General features: G+C 47.2%; 1 protein-coding gene across 18 annotated transcripts in view; it reads left to right on the forward strand.

The window, feature by feature from the left end:
• The first annotated feature begins 379 nt into the window (after window positions 1-379).
• PROM1 (prominin 1) overlaps window positions 380-26,554 on the forward strand; it is a 148,326-nt gene continuing 122,151 nt past the window's right edge. For 5 of the 18 annotated variants that reach the window (XM_086404720.1, XM_086404726.1, XM_086404731.1 and 2 more), the window contains exons 1-2: window positions 380-512; window positions 6,193-6,311. The gene's annotated coding sequence lies outside the window, so the exon portion shown is untranslated. Of the gene's footprint in view, window positions 513-5,121; window positions 5,309-6,192; window positions 6,312-25,807; window positions 26,406-26,554 lie in introns of those variants that run through there. The other 13 variants (XM_086404729.1, XM_086404739.1, XM_086404735.1 and 10 more) reach the window with 9 other exon arrangements.

Here is a 26,554-nt window from a genome sequence, read left to right on the forward strand (position 1 = left end):
ACACTACACTACATGAAATCCTTAAACTAAATAGTTCCAGAGTGGAAACTGAATGCATCTTTAAACTCTCATTTTTTTTTTCTAGAAAAGTTGGTTACCAAAATTTGTCACTTATAAACTCAAACAATAGAAAAACTTTCAAACTTGAAAAAACAGAAAAGGAGGGATTGGATGGAGGTACATTCATAAAATGCTACTGATTATTTTTTTCCTTCAAAGAGTTTTCTATGGTAATGCTTTCAAGCAAAGGTTTGTAAAACAGAAAACCTGGAAGATGCAGAAAGAGTTTAAGAGAAAAGAAAACGACTTTAGTCCCATTGCTCCCAGAATCAATCGTGGCTGACATGTCAATCTCCTCTTGCTTTGCTTTGTCTTTTCTCAGCCTGCTGTCACTGTCTCCGGCTTTGCTGTTATTCATCTGCCCTGTTTTGCTCTGAGCAGTGCTGGTGACCTGGCAGATGGGGTCTTCGGAGGCCCGGGGGGCTGAGCTGCTGTTCACGCGGTGACCACAGGTGCGTTATTTCTCTTCTCCAGGATGGACGTCTGCACAGGTCTGTTCTGAGAGTCTGAAAGAATCAAACACTCTGCACAGACCCACACCACCTTGCATGCAGACTCAGTGCCCAGGTCCAAACCCCTCCGCCAGCCAGAAGCCTCAGTTTCAATGCCCCAATCTAGGTGATTCAAAGACTGCTTGGCATTAAAAGGAACACATTTGAGTCAGTTCTAGAAAGCTGGATAAACGTAGAGCCTTACACAGAGTCAAGTAAGTAAAAAAGAGAAGAACGGATATCATATATGAACAGATATACATGGAATCTAGAAAAGTGGTGCTGACGACCCTATTTAGAGACACAGACTTTGGGGCAGATCGAATTGAGAGAGTAACACTGAAACATATACACTACCATATGTAAAATAGATATCTAGGAATTTGCTTTATGATGCAGGGAGCTCAGCCCGGGGCTCTGTGACAATCTAAAGGGGTGGGATGAAGTGGAGGGTGGGAGGGAGGTACAAGGAGGGGACATATGTATACTATGGCTGATTCATGTTGATGTATGGCAGAAACCAACACAACATTGTAAACCAATTGTTCTCCAATTAAAAATAAATTTTAAAAAATAAAAAAGTAAAATTGGAAAAAAATTAAAAAAAAAAATCCTTTGGCAGTTGTGACTGCTTCTCAGAGCAGCTTTCACGAGACCTTGCTTATTGTTTAATTCCCCATGAGTTGTGAGCAAGAGGCAGGAGGAGAGAGCCTTTCCAGAACATTCCTGGGCCTCCCCCCTGCAGATTGCCCGCCATCTCCGTGCATCTTGCAGGCGGATGGTAGGACGAGGGCAGGGGCATCAGCAGGCTTTGTGCTCCTGGTCCTGAGTCACTCACTGCGGGAGACGCTCAGATGAAAACCGTCTATTTCTGTGCGGGTCTTGAGAAAACAAGCCATCAGCCAAGGCTTAAGGAAGGGTTTTGTTTTCTCTGTCTCTGCAAAATGGTCCAGCTTCACTACATGCCCTGGCATGCACTGGATGTCACCTGGGGTGATGGCCACACCCAGGCCCCGGCCACACAGGATCCAGGGGCAGCAGGACAAAGGCCAGAGCTGCCAACCTCCGAACAGCCTGGGCTACAGTGTGTGCAACCGTGGCACACGCCGTGTCCTCCAGGGGCACAGCCAAGCCAGCAGCGGGTGGCAGGGAACCCGCAGGCCAGTCAGGGGCTGGCAGGCAGGGCAGAGGGGCCAGCGGGGGCCCCGGGAAGGACTTCTCCTGGGAGCCTGGAAGACGGGAGATTGGGATAGAAACCAACAGGGGAGTCCTTCCTAAGCACTGGGTTGGCCACATAAGTTGCTTGGGACGAACATGTTGGACAAACATGTTGACCAACCCAACATTTACTAAACTCAATGCTATCTCTGTAATAATAGTATTGTTCGAACTCATGAGAGATAGGGACTGTTCAGATATTATGGGCTGGCGCTCTGCCCCAGACTCCGGGGCAGATGGCAGCAAGCAGACCCCAGACCTCTGTTCCTAGGAGTTCCCTCTTCTATTGGAAAGGGCAGACAGGAAAGAACTAGACAGGTTAGGTATCTGAGATGACAGGTGCCCCAAAGAAATCCGGAGCCACATTGATGGGGAGCCTTTGGAAAGGGCTGAGAGACCCCAGGGGGAGGATGAAGCCAGCGCTCAGCCTGAGGGCCTGGGGGCCACAGGGAGGCTGGAGCTGGGGGAGTGGCAGGGGGCAGATCATCAGAGGCCACCCTGGGCACTTTCCAAATTGTTCTGAGTCCAGGTTGAGGTGGCGACCCTCAGGGACTTCTGAGCAAAGCTGGGGCAGGATCTGGTTTCTAGGATGAAAGCCTGGCTCCCCTGGGTGGAGAAATAGACCAAGGTGGTGGGAAAGAGAGAAGGCAGGAGGGCCTCACTTACCAATGAAGATTCAGGGGCCCGGGAAGGGCCTTCAGCATCAGATGGCTCCATGAGGGTCCGGCATCCGTGAGTGACTTCCCTTCGCGTTTAGAGTTAGGGCGCATGCGCGGAGGCGAGCCCAAGCGATCTCCCTCCCCTCCCGTCACAATTCCCCTCTCCCCTGTCACTTTCTAGTTTTCTTTCTTGACTCCTCAAAAGGCCTGAGTCAGGAGTTCAGGTGGACACCCGGTTCTGCCGCATTTAGTCCTGGTACCTGCAGTGTGCTCAGCTCACCTGGTCAAATCCTAGCCGTCTTTCACGTCCTGAACGATCTTTTCTCAGGGAAGTCACTTCGCCCCCATCCACTTTGGTGGCACTGCTCACCTTCAGGGGTCCCTGCCCTTTGGTAATCTCCCCTCCAGGCCGTGGAATACCCACAGCCTTCTCACTGTCCACTCATCAGCCCTACAGCTGGGCCCATGATGATCTGGCAGATGCTATGGACCCCTGCTCGTCAGTACTTTGTGAGTTCAGTAAAACACTTGCCCAAGATCACACAGCTAATTAATACACAGGAAGATCAGGATTCAAGCTTCTGACTCCAACTTCCTTGTAACCTCAGGACTTGGACTCTCGTCTTGGTTTAGCCTAGGAACTGAGTGCTTCTCACTTATTTATTTATTCTTGGGTGCGCTGCCTCTGTGTTGCTGTAGGCAGGCCTTCTCGAGTTGCAGGGAGCAAGGGCTGTCCTTGCTGTGGAACACAGGCTGTAGTGCACAGGGGCTCAGTAGTTGGGGCACACGGGCTTAATTGCCCTGAGGCATGTGGGATCTGCCCAGACTAGGGATCAAAGCCACGTCTCCTGCATTGGCAGGTGGATTCTTAACCACTGAACCATCTGGGAAGCCTGTGGTGCTTCTTAAACATACTTATTCCCGGCCTTATCCTGAGCTGTAGAATCGCAGCTCTAAGACCGACTTGGGACTCTGGTTCTGTCTGTCTGTTAGTGTAATCAAGAACCTCAGCTTCTTATTACCAAGTGTACTTTTGAAACACATTACGATGGGGCTCCTTCCCAGAGGAGGTTCCTAAAAGATAAAGATCAAGGAGAAAGTGAAAACAAGATTCCAGGAACTAGTTCAACTGTAACTGCAGTTCCTCCTCAAACGTCGTCTGTCTTTTACAAAAGGAAACTGCAACTGAAGCTTAATATTTATTTATGTGAGTTATTTGGGGGGCCTAACGGAAGGTTCCTGAGTTTCCACCAAGAGTGTAATTTCCTGGAAAACTCTAAATGGCACTGCCCGATGAGCTTTGACCAAGTTTGAATTAAGGAACACTTGAAAAGAACACCATCAAAGGGGCTGGGGGGAAGACCCTGAAGGCCCTGAAAGAAGAGACAGAAGACCAGAGAGGTTAAGCAACCTCTCTGAAGGCACACAGCTGGCAGGTGGTACAAGTGGAATCAGACCCAGCTCCTGGTATTTTTCCATCTGAACACTGAGAGTGTGCCAGGGCAATGTGGGCTCTGCACAGAAACAAAGATGCTCACACTTCAGAGGGAGAAGGTGCCCTGTAAACACCACATCAGTGACAACCCACTCTAAAGAGTGCATGGCACACAGTAGGCGCTCAGTGGACAGTGGTCAGCTGACTGCCTGACCCCAGCCTCTTATCACCCAGAAACAGAACACTTCATACTATTTCATTCTCTGCCTTGTTAGATTAAGTCTGTGCAAATCAAGTTCCCACTAGTCAAATGAAAACATGTCTGATGATTTTGAAAAATAATTACTGTGGAATCAAGGGAGGCAGACTGATCATCACTCTGCCATCTCCTTACTTCTCAGAACCTCAGTTTCCTCATCTGGAACATGGGGAGGATGCCCCCCTCATGGTGTTGTCGGTGACAATTCAGTGAGATACCGCATAACCCCTGGAAAGGGATCAGTCAGCGTTTTGGCGGATGAAAATGAACAAATGAATGACGGAGGAAGCGGTTTGTTCTGCCTTAAATTTGGAATTTATCCTCCCGCCTCCCAGCCTCTTGCTCTATTAAGTGTGCAGCAGCTATAGACAGACGTTTCCTGAGCGAAAAGTCAGTGGTTGAAATGAGAATGTCAATCCAAATACACTCTACTAATAAAGGCAGCAATGAATGACAAATAAAAAAGCCCCAACAGGACCCACCACCTTTCATCAAATGTGATATATTGGCATTTAGTTATGAAGATGTTTGGTTACAAGTGATAGAAAAAAATGAAAATAACCAGCATAAATCTTATAGAGATGTTTGCCACTCATAATCCCTGGTGGAAGGAAGGCAGTGTGGGCTGGAGTGATACTCCACTGTTCCTTTCATGTCTGCTGGATGTAGCTTCCAGTCTCAAGGGGAACTCATGGCCCAAGATGGCTGTTGGAGCTCCAGCCATCAACCAAATTCTGGCCAGCAGGTAGGAGGAAGTGGTGAAAAACTACCATCTCCCTTTGTGGTGGTTCATTCAATATGTCATTCATTCAATGACTGGCCACAGGTGCCCAGTTTAAACACTGTTTCTGGGTGTCTTTGTGAGAGTGTTTCCTGATAGGATTAGCATTTGAATGAGTGGCTTTGGTGAATTAGATCACCCTTCCCAATGAGGTAGGGCATTGTCCAACCTACTGAGGGTTTAAATGGAACAAAAGGTTGAGTAAGAAGAGGTTTCCCCCTCTTCTTTTTTCCTGCTTGAGCTGGGACATTTCATTTCATCTTCTCTCTTCTGGGGACTGGGATTTACTTTATCAGCTTCCCCAGTTCTCAGGCATTCAGACTCAGACTGAATTATACCACCGACTTCCCTGGGGCTCCCGCTTGCTGAGGGGAGATCGAGGAACTCCTCAGCCTCCAAAGTCACGTGAGTCAATCTGTAGTAATAAATATCCACATAGATCTCCTGTTCAGTTCTGTTTCTCTGGAGAATCCTCCTAATACGCCTTCTAAGGACATTTCCGAGAACTGCCTACTCCACTCTGGCTTCATTCTGCTTGACCCTAATTCAGTGAAGCAGGGCACACCTAGCTCCGAGGAAGGTTGGGAAATGTGATCTTCCCCGGAGGAGGCGTGGGTAACTGCTTTTCTGAGGTGTCTGTGAGTGAAACAAGATGGAGAGGTGGACACTGGCGGACAAGTGGCAGTTACCGTCAGGCAGCTTCTTCTTGTTTGTGTGCTGCTTGACTCCTTGCCAAGTTCTGGACTGCTCTTTCTTCTTTTTGAAATTTATTTTCTGGCCTTGCCGTGTAGTTTGTAGGATTAGTTCCCCAACCAGGTATCGAACTGGTGCACCCTGTAGTAAAAGTCCAGAATCCTCACCACTGGAGCGCCAGGCTGATTCTAAATGTTGAGGTGGGGTAAAGGATAGATGCTTTTTTTCTTAAATGAAGATCTTATTTAGTAACCTGACTTTCGTAACTGACACCTGGGCATGTGCTCCCTTGAAATAGGGGTAGGACCTGGACCCTGTCCTGTTCTAGGGCTCCCTGCCCCAGAGTTAGAGAACCACACTCAGAGTGGAAGTCCTTTGAGAAAAGGCTTCTGGTGATGGAGGAGTAAAAGGGCTTTTACCAGGTAGCAGCTGTTTCAGATACACATTCCGGTGGTGCCCTTTATTTTGCAAAGCTTGACGCCCACACCTCTCCAGCCCCAACACTCCTTCCGGAAGCAGGGCTAATCTTACCACAACTATTCCTAATCATAACCTTCCGGTCTGAGCTTCTCCAGTGTTCTCTCTTCTCCCACCAGGGGCTGGAAGCAAAGATCCCTGAGCTGAGGATCCGGAACCCTCTGTCCCATCTTCCAGTGACCCCCTAGCGACAGTCTCCTGAATCCGCGTGGCTCCTGCTGCCAGCATCAAGGACCACGTGAGTTTCTGCAAAGAAGCGGGAGGGGGGCAGATCTGAGCCTTGGTGTGAAAGAGGGTGGTTTGAGGGGGCTTTGCCGGCCCTGGGAACACTGGCTGCAGGCACCGCTGGGGCCTTTGGGAGGCGGGTAAAGTGAGGGGCGGGGGAATGGCAAACCGCTCCAGTATTCTTGCCTGAAGAATCCCATGGACAGAAGAGCCTTGTGAGCCCCAGTCCATGGGGCTGCAAAGAGTCAGACACGACTGAGCAACTGACACTTCATAGTGGGGGGCAGGGTGCCTGAGAAGCCAAAGCTTGTGAAGGGGGGCCTGAAGGGGCAAAAAGATCCAGGTTTATTTGGGTCTCCTTGGAGTTTAGTGGGGGAACCCCTCAGACCAACCCTCAGTAATGGGGGCTGGGACCATGGTCCCCAACCTTTGTGGCACCAGGGAGCCGTTTCATGGGAGACAGTTTTTTTCCCCATGAACTGGGAATGAGGGGGTGGTTTGGGGATAATTCAAGTGCATTGCATTTAATGTGTACTTTATCTCTATTATTATTACATCAGCTCCACCTGAGATCGTCAGGCATCGGGTCCCAGAGGTTGGGGACCCCCGAGCTAGTCTTGAGAATCATTTCCCTGGATGCTCTCTGGGGAGTCTTTTAGCCTTCCACATTATGGGCCAGATTTGTGGATGAGGCCATACGCCCCCGATCAGAGTGGTACCCCTGGAGCTCCGCGTTTTGCAGACCTTGTAGCAATTTGGAGGGGACGGTGGCAAGAGTATTGGTGTCCTGTGATAAGCTCTGTCCGCAGAGGCAGGAGATGGGCTTCCCCAAGTGGTTTTGTAGTCGTGGGTGTTAGAGCAGCAGCTGAAGACATGTCAGGTTCTGAGTGGGGGGGGGGCGGCGGGGGACAGACCCCTTTGGTGTGTGCGTGTGTGTGCTCAGTCACGTCTGACTCTTTGTGACCTCATGGGCCATAGATCCCGCCAGGCTTCTCTGTCCATGGAATTCTCCAGGCTAGAACACTGGAGCGGTTTGCCTCCAGGGTGTCTTCCCAACATAGGGATGGAACCCGCATCTCTTGAGTCTCTGGCATTGGCAGGCAGGTTCTTTACCACCGCACCGCCTGAGAAGCCAGACACCTGTGAGGACTCCCCAGAACACCCGACTGGTGCTCCAAAAGGCATCTGATTTTCTGCCTAGGTAGAGGGGTCAGGGTGTGGAGACTCCTCACTGGGATGTAATACCCGACTGGTGCTCCAAAAGGCCTCTGATTTTCTGCCTAGGTAGGTAGAGGGCAGGGCATGGAGACTCCTCACTGGGACATAAGCATAAACGAGACTTTACTTTGTAGACCTGGGATGCTGAGGCCAACAGACGTGAGCTACAAATAATAATTGCCCTTCTTGCCAGCAATTGGAAGGAAACAACACAAGGAGAGATTAAATCTCATGGATGTTCCAAAGGCCAAACCCCTTCAACAGAGAGGAAAAAGCCAGAACCTGATTAAGACACCAAGGCCCTCATGAGCCAGCTTCTCAGTACCCACCCTGGGTGGCCTCTGGTCAGGCTCCTCTCTCCCACTCTACACACCCTCCTGGTGCCCAGCTCTCCTTCTGGAATGATCTACCAAAAACTAGTGTCATCCCTTTACTCCTCTACTTTATAACACTGACGACTCCTCTGTTGCTTGCAGCGTGGTCCGAATGCCTTAGCATGGTTGGCGTGTGAGCCCCTTCATAGCCTGACCCTCCCAGCCCCCTGCTCTAGTCTCATCTCTCACTCCCCATTTTATCCAAATTGTATGTTCTAGACACTTTGCAGTGTAGCCCTACAATATCACTGACTGAATCTGAGTGTTATCAAACCCAAGTTCAGTCCCTGAAGCACGGTGAAGGCAGACATACTGAAACATCAGAGTTTGGAGCAGAAAAAGGTTTTTTGCAAGGGCCAAGCAAGGAGGGTGGGTGGCTCATGCTCGAGTAGCCCAAACTCCCTGATGGTTTTGGGGGAAGAGTTTTTATAAGCAGAATTTGGAGGGAGGGCTGCAGGGTGTGTGACCTTCCTCTGATTGGTTGGTGCTGAGGTTGCAGGGTGGTGTTCCAGGAATCTCAGTCATCAGCCTCCTGATTCCAGTCAGAAGGGTCCACGTGCTTGTGCTCAGCCTGAAGTTACCATTCCCCACCTGGGCTCCTATCGAGGAACTCAGAGATACATGTCAGATTGTTCTGTACACCCCTTCAGGAAGAGCCAGGTCCCTGTTCTACTGCTGGGCCATTGTTTGTTTGTTGTTTTTTTTTTTTCCTTGACCGCCTTTCCTCTGTGTCTGCATTCCCTCACTCCCCTGATTAGTAACTGTTTGGATTTGCCCTTTGGAACTCAGGGAAGCTGTAGGAGGCTGGAGCCTTTTTGCTGCAAATAAGAAACAGAAAAGTTTTGGGTCTTTGCTTCCAGTCTGAAGGTTTCTGTGTGTCCCCCTGGTAAGCACTTCCAGCTGGGAGGCAGAAGGTGGGATTTTGAAGCAAATCATCCCATGTACGTATCTGTTCAGGTCCACTTTCCCTCCTGGACGGAACACTCTAGAAAGGCAAGGACTGTCGCCTGCTGTGTTCCTGCCACCCAGCACCTCCTGGCACATAGTGGCTGCCCCCAAATTTTTTGTTTACTTTGCTTGTATAATACCTGCTTCCTATAATCATCTTAAACAGGAAATGAAATATTGAGAATCATGGTTACCTTAATAAATGGTTGGGCTGCCGAGGTGGTGCTTGTGGTAAAGAACCGCCTGCCAATGCAGGAGACATAATAGACACAGGTTCAATCCCTGGGTTGGGGAGATCCCCTGGAGGAGGGCATGGCACTCCACTCCAGTATTCTTGCCTAGGAAACCCCATGGACAGAGGAGCCTGGTGGGCTGCAGTCCACAGGGTCACAAAGAGTTGGACACGACTGAAGCGACTTAGCACACATGCTGTTCTTACTCTTGGAAAAGATAGCACAGCCTGAGGTTGTGAGCCTCAGTTTCCTTCTCTGGAAAATGGGCATAGCGTTGCCCTCGAAGGAGGGTTTAATTAAATAAATGAATGTATGGAAAGCACTCTGCTTGATGCTTGAACAGACAGACAGTAGATGGTCACCAAAGGCAGCAGCCAGCAGACCGCCCCATGGGTGTGGTCACCTGTCTCCCCGCACGCTCACTGCTACTTGATGTCAAGGGAAAAATTAACCAGTAGTCAATCTAAGAAAGACATGGAAAATTTTACTCACAGCAAACCGAGGCTCATAACCCAGGAGAAGTCAGTCTCTCAGAGAGCTCTGAGAACTACTCCAAAGAGATGAAGGGGGTGGCCACCCACTATATACGTGACTTTGGTGAAAAGAGTTTGTGCAGTGAATCACACATCTCATAGAAGGTTGCTGCTGGCCTCGAGGGATAATCATATTAATGGATGGTGTTAGGGCTTCTCTAGAATGGGGAGCAGAGGAGGCAATGGCACCCCACTCCAGTACTCTTGCCTGGAAAATCCCATGGATGGAGGAGCCTGGTAGGCTGTAGTCCATGGGGTCGCTAAGAGTCAGACACGACTGAGCGACTTTCCTTTCACTTTTCACTTTCATGCATTGGAGAAGGAAATGGCAACCCACTCCAGTGTTCTTGCCTGGAGAATCCCAGGGATGGGGGAGCCTGGTGGGCTTCCGTCTATGGGGTCGCACAGAGTCGGACATGACTGAAGCGACTTAGCAGCAGCAGCAGCAGAATGGGGAGATGCAAGAATCCAGGCTCATGAAACACTCCTCTTGGAAGCATCTGAGTGCAGGAAGGCCCAGTTTTCCCAGAACACACAGCGTCGCATTCTGATCGTTGTCCTGGATGCCTAGCAGGTGCACTGCAGGTCAGGTCAGCCTCCGCAGCAGCTAATGGCTCGATTGTTATGGACTGGGTGACAGGCAACTTTCTTTATTTTATGATCGCTTCCCTTTTGGTACGAATTTCAACCAAGGTTTGGGAGGCATTTTGTGACCGGTTTGTCTCACGGTGCTGGGAATCCTCATACCCAGGTCAGGCAAGGATTTTGTTGACAGGCCACTCAGTGTGCTATCACTGGGCTGAACCCTGTTAACGATAAGCAAGGGCCATCAGGACGGCCGAGTGGTCTAAGGCGCCAGACTCAAGCTAGAACAATAAGCAAAAGCCTCTGAACCGCCTGCCTCACTGGTGTCCAGGAGATGGTTCCCTTTTGCTGCTTCTTCCCATACCTAGACAGACAGTATTACAGTCACTCATCTTATAGAACTCTACATTTGGCCAGTTGTTTCAAGTCACCTAATCATCATTAATTTTATCTGAGGCTCAGTCACATATAAGGCAAGAAGCAATAATCTCGTAAAATGGGCAGAATACAAGGAATATAGCTGGTGACATTAATGGCGTGTTGCCGCCAGTCAGAATGGCTGCTATTCAAAAGTCTACAAACAGTAAACGCTGGAGAGGGTGTGGAGAAAAGGGAACCCTCTTACACTGTTGGTGGGAATGCAAACTAGTACAGCCACTATGGAGAACAGTGTGGAGATTCTTTAAAAACCTGGAAATAGAACTGCCATATGACCCAGCAATCCCACTGCTAGGCATACACACCGAGGAAACCAGAATTGAAAGAGACACGTGTACCCCAATGTTCATTGCAGTGCTGTCTATAATAACCAGGACATGGAAGCAACCTAGATGCCCATCAGCAGATGAACGGATAAGAAAGCTGTGGTACATATACACAATGGAGTATTACTCAGCCATTAAAAAGAATACATTTGAATCAGTTCTAATAAGGTGGGTGAAACTGGAGCCTATTATACAGAGTGAAGTAAACCAGAAAGAAAAACACCAATACAGTATACTAACGCATATATGTGGAATTTAGAAAGATGGTAATGATAACCCTGTATGTGAGACAGCAAAAGAGACACAGATGTATAGAACAGTCTTTTGGACTCTGTGGGAGAGGGCAAGATGGGATGGTTTTGGAGAATGGCATTGAAACATGTATATTATCATATGTGAAATGGAATGCCAGTCCAGGTTCGATGCATGATACAGGGTGCTTGGGGCTGGTGCACTGGGATGACCCAGAGGGATAGGATGGAGAGGGACGTGGGAAGGGGGTTCAGGGTGGGGAACACATGTACACGCGTGGTGGAATCATGTCAATGTATGGCAAAACCAATACAATATTGTAAAGTAATTAGCTTCCAAAAGTAAATAAATAAATAGAAAAAAAAAAAACAACGGCATGTTGCATGAGAACTCAGTCGTGTCTGACTCTTTGCAACTCCAGGGACTGTAGTCCACCAGGCTCCTCTGTCCATGGGATTTCCCAGGCAATAATACTGGAGTGGGTTGCCATGCCCGCCTCCAGGGGATCTCCCTGACCCAGGGATTGTAATCGGGAAAGGTTATTTTTGAATTTATACTGGATCTGCTTCTGTGACTTTAACCCTCATCTTGCTACTTTTGTTATTGTCCGCATACATAATGGCCTGCCCCAGGGAGATAACGTATGCTGCCTACCTGTGAAGGACTCTAAGGAAGTGAAACTAGCACATCCTCCTGCCTGAGACTTGCCAGTGTAGGGGACATTTGTAAGGACTGTATTGTCTTTTTATCTTGTTGCCTCAGTTCAGTTCAGTTCAGTTCAGTCGCTCAGTCGTGTCCAACTCTTTGCGACCCCATAAATCACAGCACGCCAGGCCTCCCTGTCCATCACCATCTCCCGGAGTTCACTCAAACTCTCGTCCATCGAGTCAGTGATGCCATCCAGCCATCTCATCCTCTGTCATTCCCTGCTCCTCCTGTCCCCAATCCCTCCCAACATCAGAGTCTTTTCCAATGAGTCAACTCTTCGAATGAGGTGGCCACAGTACTGGAGTTTCAGCTTTAGCATCATTCCTTCCAAAGAACACCCAAGGCTCACCTCCCCCTAAATCTAATCCCTTAAAAAAAAAACAAAAACCTGGCATCCCGGCCCCACAAGATGGTCATTCTGAGGTGCTAGCCTGCCGTCTTCTTGGTCAGCTGGCTCCCAAATAAAGCCCCTTCCTTTTCTCAACACTTTGTCTCACTTATTGGCCTGTTGTGTGATGAGCAGAGTGAGCTTGGACTGGGCAATGGGACCAAACCCACATGTCTTATTTCCCCTGCATTGGAGATTCTTTACTATTGAGCCACCTAGGAAGCCTCCTTATAAGGGCATAAGTAAATATTTAAGTGTGAACTTCCATCTGGTGCAGTTCAGTATCTCCCCGGGTCATCTGGCCAGTCTGTTGGCAGCAGTCACTATCTCAACGGGAAATATGTTGGCATTGTGAATAAAGTTCACTGAAGATCTCTGCATGTACAAGGTGAGAGTGGGTCTTTCTGACCCCTTATAAGGTTGAGGCATGACTGTTATCTTCTAAGGAATTACTTGGCTGGAGCCAGTAGGAGAAAAATAGATCTTCATGGTTGAGCTGCTGCTGCTAAGTCACTTCAGTCATGTCCAACTCTGTGCGACCCCATAGACGGCAGCCCACCAGGCTCCCCTGTCCCTGGGAGCAGGTCTGGTTAAAATATAATGCAGGTTCTGATGCACACCAGAGGGGAGGGAGGAGGCCAAAGGGCAGGAAAAAAAGCTTTATATTTAAACTTTTCTTGCCTTGACTTAAAATGTGAATTTCTGTCTCATCACTACTTTTATCTTCTTGATGAACTTACGTTGTTGTTCAGTCACTAAGTCATGTCTGACTCTTTGTAACCCAACAGACTGCAGCAAGCCAGGCTCCCACGTGTCCTTCACTGTCTCCCAGAGTTTACTCAAGATGCTGTCTGTCTCATCCTCTGCTTGCCTCCTTCTCCTTTTGCTGTCAACCTTTCCCAGCATCAGGGTCTTCCAAGGAATCAGCTCTTTGCATCAGGTGGCTGAAGTGTTGGAACTTCAGCTTCAGTATCAGTTCTTCTAATGAACATTCAGGGTTGATCTCTTTTAGAACTGACTGGTTTGATCTCCTTGCAGTCCAAGGGACTCTCAAGAGTCTTCTCCAGCACCATTCAAAAGCATCAATATTCTTCGGTGCTTAGCCTTCTTTATGGTCCAAATCTCACATCCATACATGGCTACTAGAAAAACCGTAACTTTGACTATATGGACCTTTGATGGCATCACCAACTCAATGGACATGAGTTTGAGCAAACTCCAGAAAATGGTTAAGGACAAGGAAGCCTGGCTTGCTGCAGTCCATGGGGTTACAAAGAGTCAGACATGACTGATTGACTGAACAGCCAGAACAGTACCCTTACAGAGGTGTGATATAACCTAGTCGATAGAACTACAATCAAATACACACCTCTGTAGGATCCAGTAATTCCCAGAAGGTCCTTTACATCACATGCCTCACTCCACTGAAAAGATGCCCACTCATCCCCTTGACCCATTTCTGAGTCTTGGACAATTTCTTTTGCACAGCAGAGATCAGACTAAATCCAGCTCCTTCAGCCTCTCTGGCTTGGAACCTTACAAATCCTTAGGATGTTAATACTTGTGGATAAATATTATGTTAATATTTGTGGGATAAATATTTAGCTTGTGGATCCAAGAGCCCTACCACACTAGAAATTGAAAATAACTTTGAGGGGTAGTGGTGAAAGACAGGTTGACAGAGAGCTAACAGGAGCAGAATAATTGCCTCCATTCATTGCCTACTGTGTGCCAGGTATGTTGCACACCTCATCACATTTAATCTTTGTAAAACCTTTATTTCGTAGGTGAGGAGACTGAAATTCAGAGAGGTCAAGTACTTACTGAGGAGTATACATGAACTTGTTGCTTTGTTGGCTTGTATGTGTATGTTCTCCTTTGTGAGAGGTTTGGCTCTGGGGGGCCAGGGGTGTCCTTTGTCTTATTCTCTGCTCTGTGTCTTTGCTGAGTCTCGTCCGCAGCAGGGGCTGAGACAACGTTGGTTACGGGCAAGGGAATGAATGAGTGAGTGAGTAAGTGAATAGAGTAGCAGAGCTGGAGCGCATTCCCAGGTCTGTTCAGCCTCCACCTCCCAGGCTTTCCGTACAAAACACACCTCAGTTTTTCACTCTGGCATGAGTAGCTGGTTGGGACTATAATTTAACACTTTAATTGCTCAGGCAAAAAAAAAAAAAAAAATAGTGTTTCAAGTAGCAAAAAAGTATAGTGGGTTTAAAATAAATATCTGATGATAGCTTAGGTAGCCGAGAGTGAAGCAGAATAGAATTTTGCAGAGAATGCTTTTTTAGAAAGTTTCACAATGAGGGAAATATGCTAGGAAATAAGAGGAAAAGACAAGGTTTGATAAACGACTTTTTTCATAAGTTTTGAAACGATTATGTGTGATTCAGCATGTGAAATATGAAACTTCCCCACAACTGTCCCTGACACAGGGTGACTGATTTTTTGTAAGGATATTTTGGGTCAGAGTACCTAGAATATCCAGGTGCTAGTGAGGAACTGTGTTACTGAACTCAGATTCAGCTGCTTTTTGCTCAAGAATCTAGGATTTTCCCAGCAGTACAGTGGATGAGAATCTGCTTACCAGTATAGGTGACATGGGTTCAATCCCTGGTCTGGGGGGATTCCACAAGCCGCGGGACAACTAAGCCTGTGTTCTGCAGCTACTGAGCCCGCGTGCTGCATGCTGCAACTGCTCAAGCTCATATGCCCTGGAGCCTGTGCTCCACAAAGAAGCCATGGCAGTGAGAAACTTGCACAGCACAACTAGGGAGTGCCCCTGTTCTCTGAAACTGCGGAAAAGCCCTTGCAGCAACAAAGACCCAGCAGAGCCAAAAAAGAAAAATTAGTAAGTAATAAAATGTTAAGAAAAGAGTCTCTTAGAAAAGAAGAATACAATACTGAGCGACGAATGTTGGGTGAAAGGAAAGACAGATTTGTTGAGGAAGCCTGAAGTCCTGGGGAGAAGGTGGGCTCACATCCCAAAGACCTACCTCCCAATTCCCCAGGTTTTGCTCAGAGTTTGAATAGGGAAAAGAAGAAGGGGCTATGTGCTGAGTTGGGAGGAACCTTCTATTTTCAGAAATGATTGTCTTGATCACGTGATTCCAAGTAGCCATCAGGTCTTCCTTGCTGTTGAAACATTACCTGAGCCATAAAATGTGAAAGTGTTAGTCACTCAGTTGTGTCCAACTCTTTGCGACCCCATGGACTGTAGCCCACTAGGCTCCTCTGTCCATGGAATTCTCCAGGCAAGGATACTGGGGTGGGTTGCCATTTCCTTTTCCGGGAGATCTTCCTGACCCAGGGATCGAGCCTGGGTCTCCCATGTTGCAGGCAGATTCTTTACTGTCTGAGCCAAATCTCTGGTTATCTAGGAGGGCTCTGCAGGATCCTGCTAGGTTTCAGGTGCTGAGAAGATACTACTGAATGAATGAATATATGAATGAATAATATTAATAGATTCTTAATAAGTGCTTTCAGATGCTGATGAAGACAATGCAAATGAGTAATTCTTTAGAGGAAAGTAATAATAGTAATTATTCCCAGATGGGCAAAACAGTGTGTGCATAGATGTAAGTTTTTTTGTTTTTCTGGTTTTTGGTTGTTTGCTGCATTCATTGTCTCTTTGTTGATGTGCAAGGGCTTTTCTAGTTGTGGTGAGTGGGGGCTACTCTCCACTTGCAGTGTGCAGGCTTCTCACTTCAGCGGCTTCTCCTGTTGCAGAGCACAGGCTCTAGGGTACATGGGCTTCAGTAGATGTCGCTCACTGACTCAGTAGTTGTGGCACACGGGCTTACTTGCCCTGAAGCACGTATGATCTTTCTGGACCAGGAATCAAACCCATGTTCCCTGTATGGGCAAGTAGATTCTGAACCTTTGGACCACCAGGTAAGTCCTGGATATAAGTTCAGTCCTGGATATAAGTTTTGTGTTGCATAAATTAAAAGTTCCTGGGTGAATCTTTTTGGGGCTATGATAAAAACTGAACACTAGAGAATCAGAAATTGTGGGATTTTCCTGCCTACCTCCTTCTGCAACCTCTCAATAGCATTTGGCTGGAAAAAACCTTACCTTCCTCAAGAAAATGAGAGTGAGTATCCTAACACTTTATAATTCTCTCACCTTTCACTGTTCTCCTGTTTCCCATACGGTTACTAAAGGCAAATTATGACTCCCCATCTGCGTTAGTACATGTTAAAGATGATGTCAGAGGGAAAGCCAGCCCTAGAGATGAGGCATTTATTCCAAAGTTACCAAATACAGATTCAGCACATAAAATATAAAACTACCCCACACCTGCCCCATTAAATTGTGACTGAGTTTTCCAAGTTCTTCCCAGGTTTCGTGTTTGGAATCCAGGCTCAGAGGCACTGTCTTTGACCTGGCCCCCCCTCTCTCTTTCCTCCTCTTGCTCCAAACTGTATTGAAGTTTTTCCTCTCTGTCTTTGAACCAGCATGCAATGGGCTTGATGGATGAGTTCCAAATCTTAGCCGAAGGTTTTCAAAGTTCAAGAATGTATTTCTGACTTTGGGTTATTAAACACCAACAATACTATTTTTTTGGAATCTAAGCCCAGAGGCAAGTGGAAAAAAGCAAGATTAACAGGAAATCACGAGGTAAAACGTTTATAAGAGAACCCTACCTTGTGTGAAGCCATTCCTTTCAAAACTAGTAGAATTTCTATTAAGAACAATTACTTTCTTCCTCTTTCTGTCTCTGTCTGTCTCTCTCTCTCCCAGATGGTCTTTACACAAATTTCAATCTTAAGAAGATAAATCAGTGGATGTTGAGACGATACAGATTTATTTTTCTATAGAGTCATATGCTGCCATATTTGTTAGTCATACAAACAAAATTTTTTTGGAATGTAATTATTCATAGAAATCCTCAGATTAATTAGAATAATATACTCACTAACCTATTTTGTTTTAGTCTTAGACTCAGAGGAAAATATTCCATTCTTCATAAGGAACATCTTGCCAAAAATCAAGGATTGTTGAATGACCAGGGGTTGTGTAGTGACAGTAACGGATATGTCAGTCAACACTTCATTCTAATGTTACATAACCCTGACAACTTTTCCTGAAACTTGAGTTTGTTACTGCAGTCCTGTTGTAATTTTTCTTTTGTTATGGTTCACTCTAAGGCAGCACTGTCCAGAAGACCAGTCTGTGATATTGGAAATGTCCCATCTGCATGCACCATCCAAGATGGTGGCCTCCGGCCTTCTATGGTCATTGAGTGCTGCCGCTGACCAGTGAGGAACGTGAAGCATAGGGGTTTACATGACCTACTAGGGACCACACTAGTTGTTCGTGACTGAATCTGAATGACTCTTCTAGCTCTTTCGAGGGTCACCTGTTGTGTTTACATTTCGTCTGGGCAGGAAAAGTGAGGAGCGATTTCAGAAAGGGAGGCCTAATTTTTGCATCTACTGACTCAGTATGTATGTGGGAACAGCGTCATCCTATCTGGCCTTGCCTGTAACAGATGATATAGCAATTCAGTTGCACTAAATCAAAAGGTATACACCTCACACCCATCAGAGTGGCCATCATCAAAAAGTCTAGAAATAATAAATGTTGGAGAGGGTGTGCCAAAAAGGGAACCCTCCTACGCTGTTGCTGGGAATATAAACTAGGGGCAGCCACTAAAGAGTATGGAGGTTCCTTAAAAAGGTGAAGACATGATCCACTCCTGAGAACATAGCTGGAAAACTGAAACGTTCGTTTGAAAGGGTATATGCACCCCCGTGTTCAGAGCAGCAGTTTTTTACCATAACGAAGACATGGAAACAAGCCAAGTGCCCGTCAACAGATGACTGCGTTAAGAAAATGCTATATATATATATTTATATATATATGTCTCCCATATGTGTGTGTATATATAACTCCCAGATGTATATATCTCCCATATGTGTGTGTGTATATCCCATACATTATTCAGTGATAAAAAAGAATGAAGTGCTGCCATTGGCAGCAACATGGATGGACTCAGAGATATTACACAGAGAGAAAAGGGCAGGCAGAGAAAGACAAATACTGTATGATGTCACTGATATGTGGAGTCTAAAAATTAATACAAATGAATCTATGTACAAAACAGAAAAAGACTCACAGAGAAAACAAATTTATGCTTACCAAAGAGGAAGGGGTGAGGAGGGACAAATTAGGAACAGGTACAAACTCCTATACATAAAATAGATAAGCAACAAGGATTTACTATATAGCACAGGGAATTATATCCAATATCTTGTAACAACCTATAATGGAATATAATCTGCAGAAAGTAAAAAAAAAAAAAACTCTGTGCTGTAACCTGTAACTAATGCAATATTGTAATCCAGCTAGACTTCTATTAAAAAAAAATAAAGAAATTCAGTTGTGCTGAATAGTGAGACTGTTGGATTAGAACCATAAGCCAAATTGAACAGAGCAAATTATTAGGTCCTGTTGCTGTCTGCCTAAGGCTGCTCAGAACACATCTTAATATTGTTCTATTTTTACTATTTATTCATGCATTTATTAAACGCCTGTGATGGTCCAGGTAGAGTAGGTGTTGAGGGGTATGAAATGGATAAAAACAGCTGAAGCATTCAGTGTCTGCAGGAAGACCAGTGGCCGACCCTTTCAATCCACACTACACTATCTGTTGGGAGAGTACAGGCCAAGAGGGTTTCATGTTGTCTTGATGAAGGTGAAAGAAGAGTATTTTACTCTTCTTTAAGAATCTATATTAAAGCTATTTAATAGAATAGATCTATTCTACTTAAGAATCTATTATTAATCTATATTTAAGCTGGCTTAAAACCCAACATTCAAAAAACAAAGATTGTGGCATACAGCCCCATCACTTCATGGCAAACAGATGGGGAAACAATAGAAATGGTGACCGACTTTATTTTCTTGGGCTCCAAAATCACTGCAAATGGTGACTGCAGCCATGAAATTAAAAGATGCTTGCTCCTTGGAAGAAAAGCTATGACAAATCTAGACAGTGTATTAAAAAGCAGAGACATAGCTTTGGTGACAAAGGTCCATATAGTCACAGCTATGGTATTTCCAGTAATCATGTATGGATGTGAGAGTTGGACCATAAAGAAAGCTGAGCACTGAAGAATTGATGTTTTTGAACTGTGGTGTTGGAGAAGACTCTTGAGAGTCCCTTGGACTGCAAGGAGATCAAACTAATCAATCCTAAAGGAAATCAGTCCTGAATATTCATTGGAAGGACTGATGCTGAAGCTGAACTCCAATACTTTGGCCACCTGATGTGAAGAGCTGACTCATTGGAAAAGACCCTGATGCTGGGAAAGATTGAAGGCAGGAGGAGAAGGGGATGACAGAGGATGAGATGGTTGGATGGCATCACCGACTCAATGGCCATGAGTTTGAGCAAATTTAGGGAGATAGTGTGGAGAAGGCAATGGCAACCCACTCCAGTACTCTTGCCTGGAAAATCCCATGGATGGAGGAACCTGGTAGGCTGCAGTCCATGGGGTCGCTAAGAGTCGGACACGACTGAGCGACTTCACTTTCAGTTTTCACTTTCATGCATTGGAGAAGGAAATGGCAGCCCACTCCAGTGTTCTTGCCTGGAGAATCCCAGGGACGGGGGAGCCTGGTGGGCTGCCGTCTACGGGGTCCCACAGAGTCGGACACGACTGAAGTGACTTAGCAGCAGCAGGGAGATAGTGAAGGACAGCCTGGAGTGCTGCAGTCCATGGGGTCACAAAGAGTTGGTGGACATGACTGAGCAACTGAACACCACCACCACCATCTGTTGGGAGAGTACAAGCACAGAGGGTTTCCTGTTATCTTTTGGGTGTTTTTGGTGTTTTAGAATAATCATGGGCTCTGGAGGCCACTCTGGGTTCAAATACAGTGCTTCACTTACTAGCTCTGTGAGCTTGGGCAAATTACTGAAACTCTTTTAGGCTTATCTTTAAGGCGGAGATAATAGATTGCTGTTGTTACTGGTAAGACTACATGAAATAATGCACATAAAGCTCTCAGCCTACTGCTTCATTTGTAAAAAACATTTTTTAAGTTTTAGCTATCACTGTTATTGACTTTCCTGGTGGCTCAGTGGTAAAAAATCTGCCTGCAATGTGGGTGACTCAGACTCGATCCCTGCATTGGGGAAGACCCCTGGAGAAGGGAATGGCTACCCACTTCAGCATTTTTGCCTGGGAAATCTCATGGACAAAAGAGCCTGACGGACTACAGTCCATGGGGTCGCAGAGTCAGACACTACTACCATTGTCATTATTATTACTATCATTGTTATTAGAAGTAAACAAGAGCCTCCTAAGGCATAATTATTTTTACTTTGTAGACGAGGAAACAGGCTCAATGAGATGAAGCAGCCAAAGTCACAGGGATAAAAAGGAACAGGGTCCAAATTCGAGGCAGGAGAGCTGGCTGCTCCTGGGAGGGGAGAGCTCATCTCTGGGCCCCACTCAGAGAGGGCTGCCTTTGAGCGGAAGTGTGGGGGTCTCTGGAGGTGTTCCAGCAGAGACCTGGAGCAGCTGATTAGATGTGTCAGGGTACACCTAACCTCTCCAGGCCTATAGTACAGGTTTCAGAAGTTTCCTAAGCTAGGAAATATCCTAGAGATATGCACAGTCAAGCTCAGTTTAAACTTGCAATTTTCTTGCATTAAAAAAAAATTTACTTGGTGCCCTGGGTCTAGGCTGTGGTCCTAGTGTGATTAGATTGACTAGTTTTCTGTGAGTATGGTTTCAGTGTGTCTGCTCTCTGATTCCCTCTTGCAACACCTACCATCTTTCTTGGGTTTCTCTTACTTTGGGCATGGGGTATCTCTTCACGGCTGCTTCAGCAAAGCACAGCCAATGCTCCTTACCTTGGATGAGGGGTATCTCCTCACCACCGCCCTTCCTGAGCTTCAACTTGGGATAGCTCCTCTAGGCCCTCCTGTGCTCACGCAGCCATGGCGTGGGGTAGCTCCTCCTGCCCGCCACCCCTGACCTCGGACACTGGGTATCTCCTCTCGGCCACCCCCCCTGACCTCGGACGTGGGGTAGCTCCTCTCAGCCATTCCTGCACCGTCACAGTCTGGCACTCTCGGCCGCTGCCCCTGACCTCGGACGTGGGGTAACTCCTCTTGGCCGCCGCCCTTCGGGCATGGGGTCCTTACTCAATGAAACTAAGCCATGCCCGTGGGGCAACCCGAGCTGGGCGGGTCATGGTGGAGAGATCTGACAGAATGTGGTCCACTGGAGAAGGGAATGGCAAACCACTTCAGTATTCTTGCCTTGAGAACCCCAAGAACGGTATGAAAAGGCAAAATGATAGGATACTGAAAGAGAAACTCCCCAGGTCAGTAGGTGCCCAATATGCTACTGGAGATCAGTGGAGAAATAACTCCAGAAAGAATGAAGGGATGGAGCCAAAGCAAAAACAATACCCAGCTGTGGATGTGACTGGTGATAGAAGCAAGGTCCGATGCTGTAAAGAGCAATATTGCATATGAACCTGGAATGTCAGGTCCATGAATCAAGGCAAATTGGAAGTGGTCAAACAGGAGATGGCAAGAGTGAACGTCGACATTCTAGGAATCAGCGAACTAAAATGGACTGGAATGGGTGAATTTAACTCAGATGACCATTGTATCTACTACTGCGGGCAGGAATCCCTTAGAAGAAATGGAGTAGCCATCATGGTCAACAAGAGAGTCCGAAATGCACTACTTGGGTGCGATCTCAAAAATGACAGAATGATCTCTGTTCGTTTCCAAGGCAAACCATTCAATATCACAGTAATCCAAGTCAATGCCCCAACCAGTAATGCTGAAGAAGCTGAAGTTGAATGGTTCTATGAAGACCTACAAGACCTTTTAGAACTAACACCCAAAAAAGATGTCCTTTTCATTATAGGGGACTGGGATGCAAAAGTAGGAAGTCAAGAAACACCTGAAGTAACAGGCAAATTTGGCCTTGGAAGACGGAATGAAGCAGGGCAAAGGCTAATAGAGTTTTGCCAAGAAAATGCACTGGTCATAAGAAACACCCTCTTCCAACAACACAAGAGAAGATGCTACACATGGACATCACCAGATGGTCAACACTGAAATCAGATTGATTATATTCTTTGCAGCCAAAGATGGAGAAGCTCTATACAGTCAGCAAAAACAAGACTGGGAGCTGACTGTGGCTCAGACCATGAACTCCTTATTGCCAAATTCAGACTGAAATTGAAGAAAGTGGGGAAACCACTAGACCATTCAGGTATGACCTAAATCAAATCCCTTATGATTATACAGTGGAAGTGAGAAATAGATTTAACGGCCTAGATCTTATAGAGTGCCTGATGAGCTATGGAATGAGGTTCGTGACATTGTACAGGAGACAGGGATCAAGACCATCCCCATGGAAAAGAAATGCAAAAAAGCAAAATGGCTGTCTGGGGAGGCCTTACAAATAGCTGTGAAAAGAAGAGAAGCGAAAAGCAAAGGAGAAAAGGAAAGATATAAACATCTGAATGCAGAGTTCTGAAGAATAGCAAGAAGAGATAAGAAAGCCTTCTTCAGTGATCAATGCAAAGAAATAGAGGAAAACAACAGAATGGGAAAGACTAGAGATCTCTTCAAGAAAATCAGAGATACCAAAGGAACATTTCATGCAAAGATGGGCTCGATAAAGGACAGAAATGGTATGGACCAAACAGAAGCAGAAGATATTAAGAAGAGATGGCAAGAATACACAGAAGAACTGTACAAAAAAGATCTTCATGACCCAGATAATCATGATGGTGTGATCACTGACCTAGAGCCAGACATCCTGGAATGTGAAGAATTTGTTCACTATGAACAAAGCTAGTGGAGGTGATAGAATTCCAGTATAGCTATTCCAAATCCTGAAGGATGATGTTGTGAAAGTGCTGCACTCAATATGCCAGCAAATTTGGAAAACTCAGCAGTGGCCACAGGACTGGAAAGGGTCAGTTTTCATTCCAATCCCAAAGAAAGGCAATGGGAAAGATTGCTCAAACTACCGCACAATTGCACTTATCTCACATGCTAGTAAAGTAACGGTTAAAATTCTCCAAGCCAGGCTTCAGCAATATGTGAACCATGAACTTCCTGATGTTCAAGCTGATTTTAGAAAAGGCAGAGAAACCAGACATCAAATAGCCAACATCCGCTGGATGATCAAAAAAGCAAGAGAGTTCCAGAAAAAACATCTATTTCTGCTTTGTTGACTATGCCAAAGCCTTTGTGTGGGTCACAATAAACTGTGGAAAATTCTGAAAGAGATGGGAATACCAGACTACGTGATCTGCCTCTTGAGAAATTTGTATGCAGGTCAGGAAGCAACAGTTAGAACTGGACATGGAAGAACAGACTGGTTCCAAATAGGAAAAGGAGTACGTCAAGGCTGTATCTTGTCACCCTGCTTATTTAACTTATATGCAGAGTACATCATGAGAAACGCTGGACTGGAAGAAACGCAAGCTGGAATCAAGATTGCTGGGAGAGAAATATCAATAACCTCAGATATGCAGATGACACCACCCTTATGGCAGAAAGTGAAGAGGAACTCAAAAGCCTCTTGATGAAGGTGTAAGTGGAGAGTGACAAAGTTGGCTTAAAGCTCAACATTCAGAAAACGAAGATCATGGCATCCGGTCCCATCACTTCATGGGAAGTAGATGGGGAAACAGTAGAAACAGTGTCAGACTTCATTTTTCTGGGCTCCAAAATCACTGCAGATGGTGATTGCAGCCATGAAATTAAAAGATGCTTACTCCTTGGAAGGAAAGTTATGACCAACCTAGATAGCATATTCAAAAGCAGAGACATTACTTTGCCAACAAAGGTCCATCTAGTCAAGGCTATGGTTTTTCCTGTGGTCATGTATGGATGTGAGAGTTGGACTGTGAAGAAGGCTGAGCGCCGAAGAATTGATGCTTTTGAACTGTGGTGTTGGAGAAGACTCTTGAGAGTCCCTTGGACTGCAAGGAGATCCAACCAGTCCATTCTGAAGGAGATCAGCCCTGGGATTTCTTTGGAAGGAATGATGCTAAAGCTGAAACTCCAGTACTTTGGCCACCTCATGCCAAGAGTTGACTCATTGGAAAAGACTGATGCTGGGAGGGATTGGGGGCAAGAGGAGAAGGGGACGACAGAAGATGAGATGGCTGGATGGCATCACTGACTCAATGGACATGAGTCTGAGTGAACTCTGGGAGTTGGTGATGGACAGGGAGGCCTGGCGTGCTGCGATTCATGGGGTGGCAAAGAGTTGGACACAACTGAGCGACTGATCTGATCTGATCTGATCTGGGTCTTGGATCTTTAGCCTTTGCTGTGGCATGCAGGATCTTATTTGCAGCCTGAGAACTCTTAGTTGTGGGCTGTGGGATGTAGTCCTCTGACCAGGGATTGAACCTGGCCCTTGCATTTGGAGGGTGAAGTCTTAGCTACTGAACCACCAGGGAAACCCCAAGATCAGTTTAAAAGTGAAGGTGAAAGTCGCTCAGTCCGTCCGACTCTTTGCAACCCCGTGGACTACACAGCCCATGGAATTCTCCAGGCCAGAATACTGGAGTGAGTAGCCTTTCCATTCTCCATGGGAATCTTGCCAAACAAGGGATCCAGTCCAGGTCTCCTGCATTTCAGGAGGATTCTATACCAGCTGAGCCACCAGGGAAGCTCTTTTTTTTTTTTTTTACTTGTCAAACAAATAATGCTCTTTTGAGCACCTGTTTTCTGCTAGATCCTGGGGTAAGTGAAAGAACTATTAAGTCAACCTTTCTGTCCATCATTGTCGGTCTGTCCATCTTTCCATGCATTCATCAATCCATCCATATCACAAACATGAAACACCTACTGTGTGCCTGACACCATCCGGAAGGTGCTTTTTTCCTTCCATAAGTCTTATTTTTCCCACCAGGGAGTAGGAAGTAGTGAGTGAGGAGTGAGGTGAACCTCCGGTGAGAGCAGCTGGAAGGGGGTGGGGGTGGTTGCTCTTGGTGGGAGCTTCGCGCCCCTCAGCCAGTGGGGATGGCAGGGGGGTGTGTGTGTGTGTGTGTGTGTGTGTGTGTGTTAGTCGCTCAGTTGTGTCTGACTCTTTGCGACCTCACGGACTGTAGCCTGCCAGGCTTCTCTGTCCATGGAATTCTCCAGGCAAGAATACTGGAGTGGATTGCCATTCCCTTCTCCAGAGGATGGCGGGTAACTCCCAACAAATGAAAGCTCCGCGTGTTTGGACCTATAGTGGCTGCCTGTGTGTGTATATGGGAGCAAGGGTGGCTCTTAGTGGGTATTCTAGCCCCAGCCACTAGCACTGCGGTTGGTACACGCTAAGGGACCAAAGGATTTGAGTTGTGAGTATGGTTTTACTTGGGTAAATTAAAAAAAAAAAAAAAGTCTTGGAATCTGGCAATAAAAGCGTCTAAGGCGGCAGAGGCAGTCAACCCAGGCAGGTCTGAGTTAGAACCAGAGAGCTAAGTTTTCAGAAGCGCAGCGGTGTTCAAACGGACTCAGCCTGCCTCGAGGAGGCGTGGGTGCTGGGAGAAGGGCGTGCTCGCCTGAGCCCGGCTCTCGCCGCGGGAAATGGCAGCACCTGGCTCTCCAGGCGTGCCCCGGGGCATGTAGGCAAAGCTGCTCAGCGGGTCCAACCGGGAGCGCGCGTGCAGAACCCTCAGCCGTTCCCCACCGGGGCCCCGGGCCACGCGCTCGGCTCTCCCGCCGCGGGTGCATACGTTTCAGGAAGCGGCGCGTTTCGGCGGCCGCATCCTCAAGTTCCCGCCCGTGAGCGCCGGTTGAGGTCGGGGGGGGGGGGCGGTCTGCAACAGGTCCCCAGGGCACCCCTCGCCCCGGGCCTCGCCGGCGCGCCTCCAAGGCCGGCGCCTTTCCAGACCCGCCCTGTCCCGGGGTCTGTCTGGCAGGCGCGCGGGGCTGCGGGGCCGCCTCTCCGGAAGCCAGCCCGGTGGTCCCCGAAGCCGACTCATAAATCATTTATGAGCCGGGGCGGGGTGAGCCGGGTGGGGGATTGGGGGGGCGAGGAAAGAGCCGGGGGCGGGTGGGCGGAGGCGGCGGCGGCTAGACCTGAAGGACAGCTGGACCCGGCGCGCGGTGAGTAGCCCCTTCGGAGCCCGGAAGGTGTCTGCGGCCCCGACCGAGGGTGCTAAGCGCCCCCCTCCCAGAAAGCCGGGGGTGGGGAAATGGAGGGGGGGGCGAGGGGCACGCTCCGCGACCCCTCTCCCAGCCCCCGGCGCTCTCTC

The sequence above is a fragment of the Bos grunniens genome, chromosome 6 (assembly GCF_055505025.1).
Source record: "Bos grunniens cultivar Pamir isolate PY7600 chromosome 6, Bosgru_T2T1.0, whole genome shotgun sequence".
NCBI classification, from domain to species: Eukaryota; Metazoa; Chordata; class Mammalia; order Artiodactyla; family Bovidae; genus Bos; species Bos grunniens.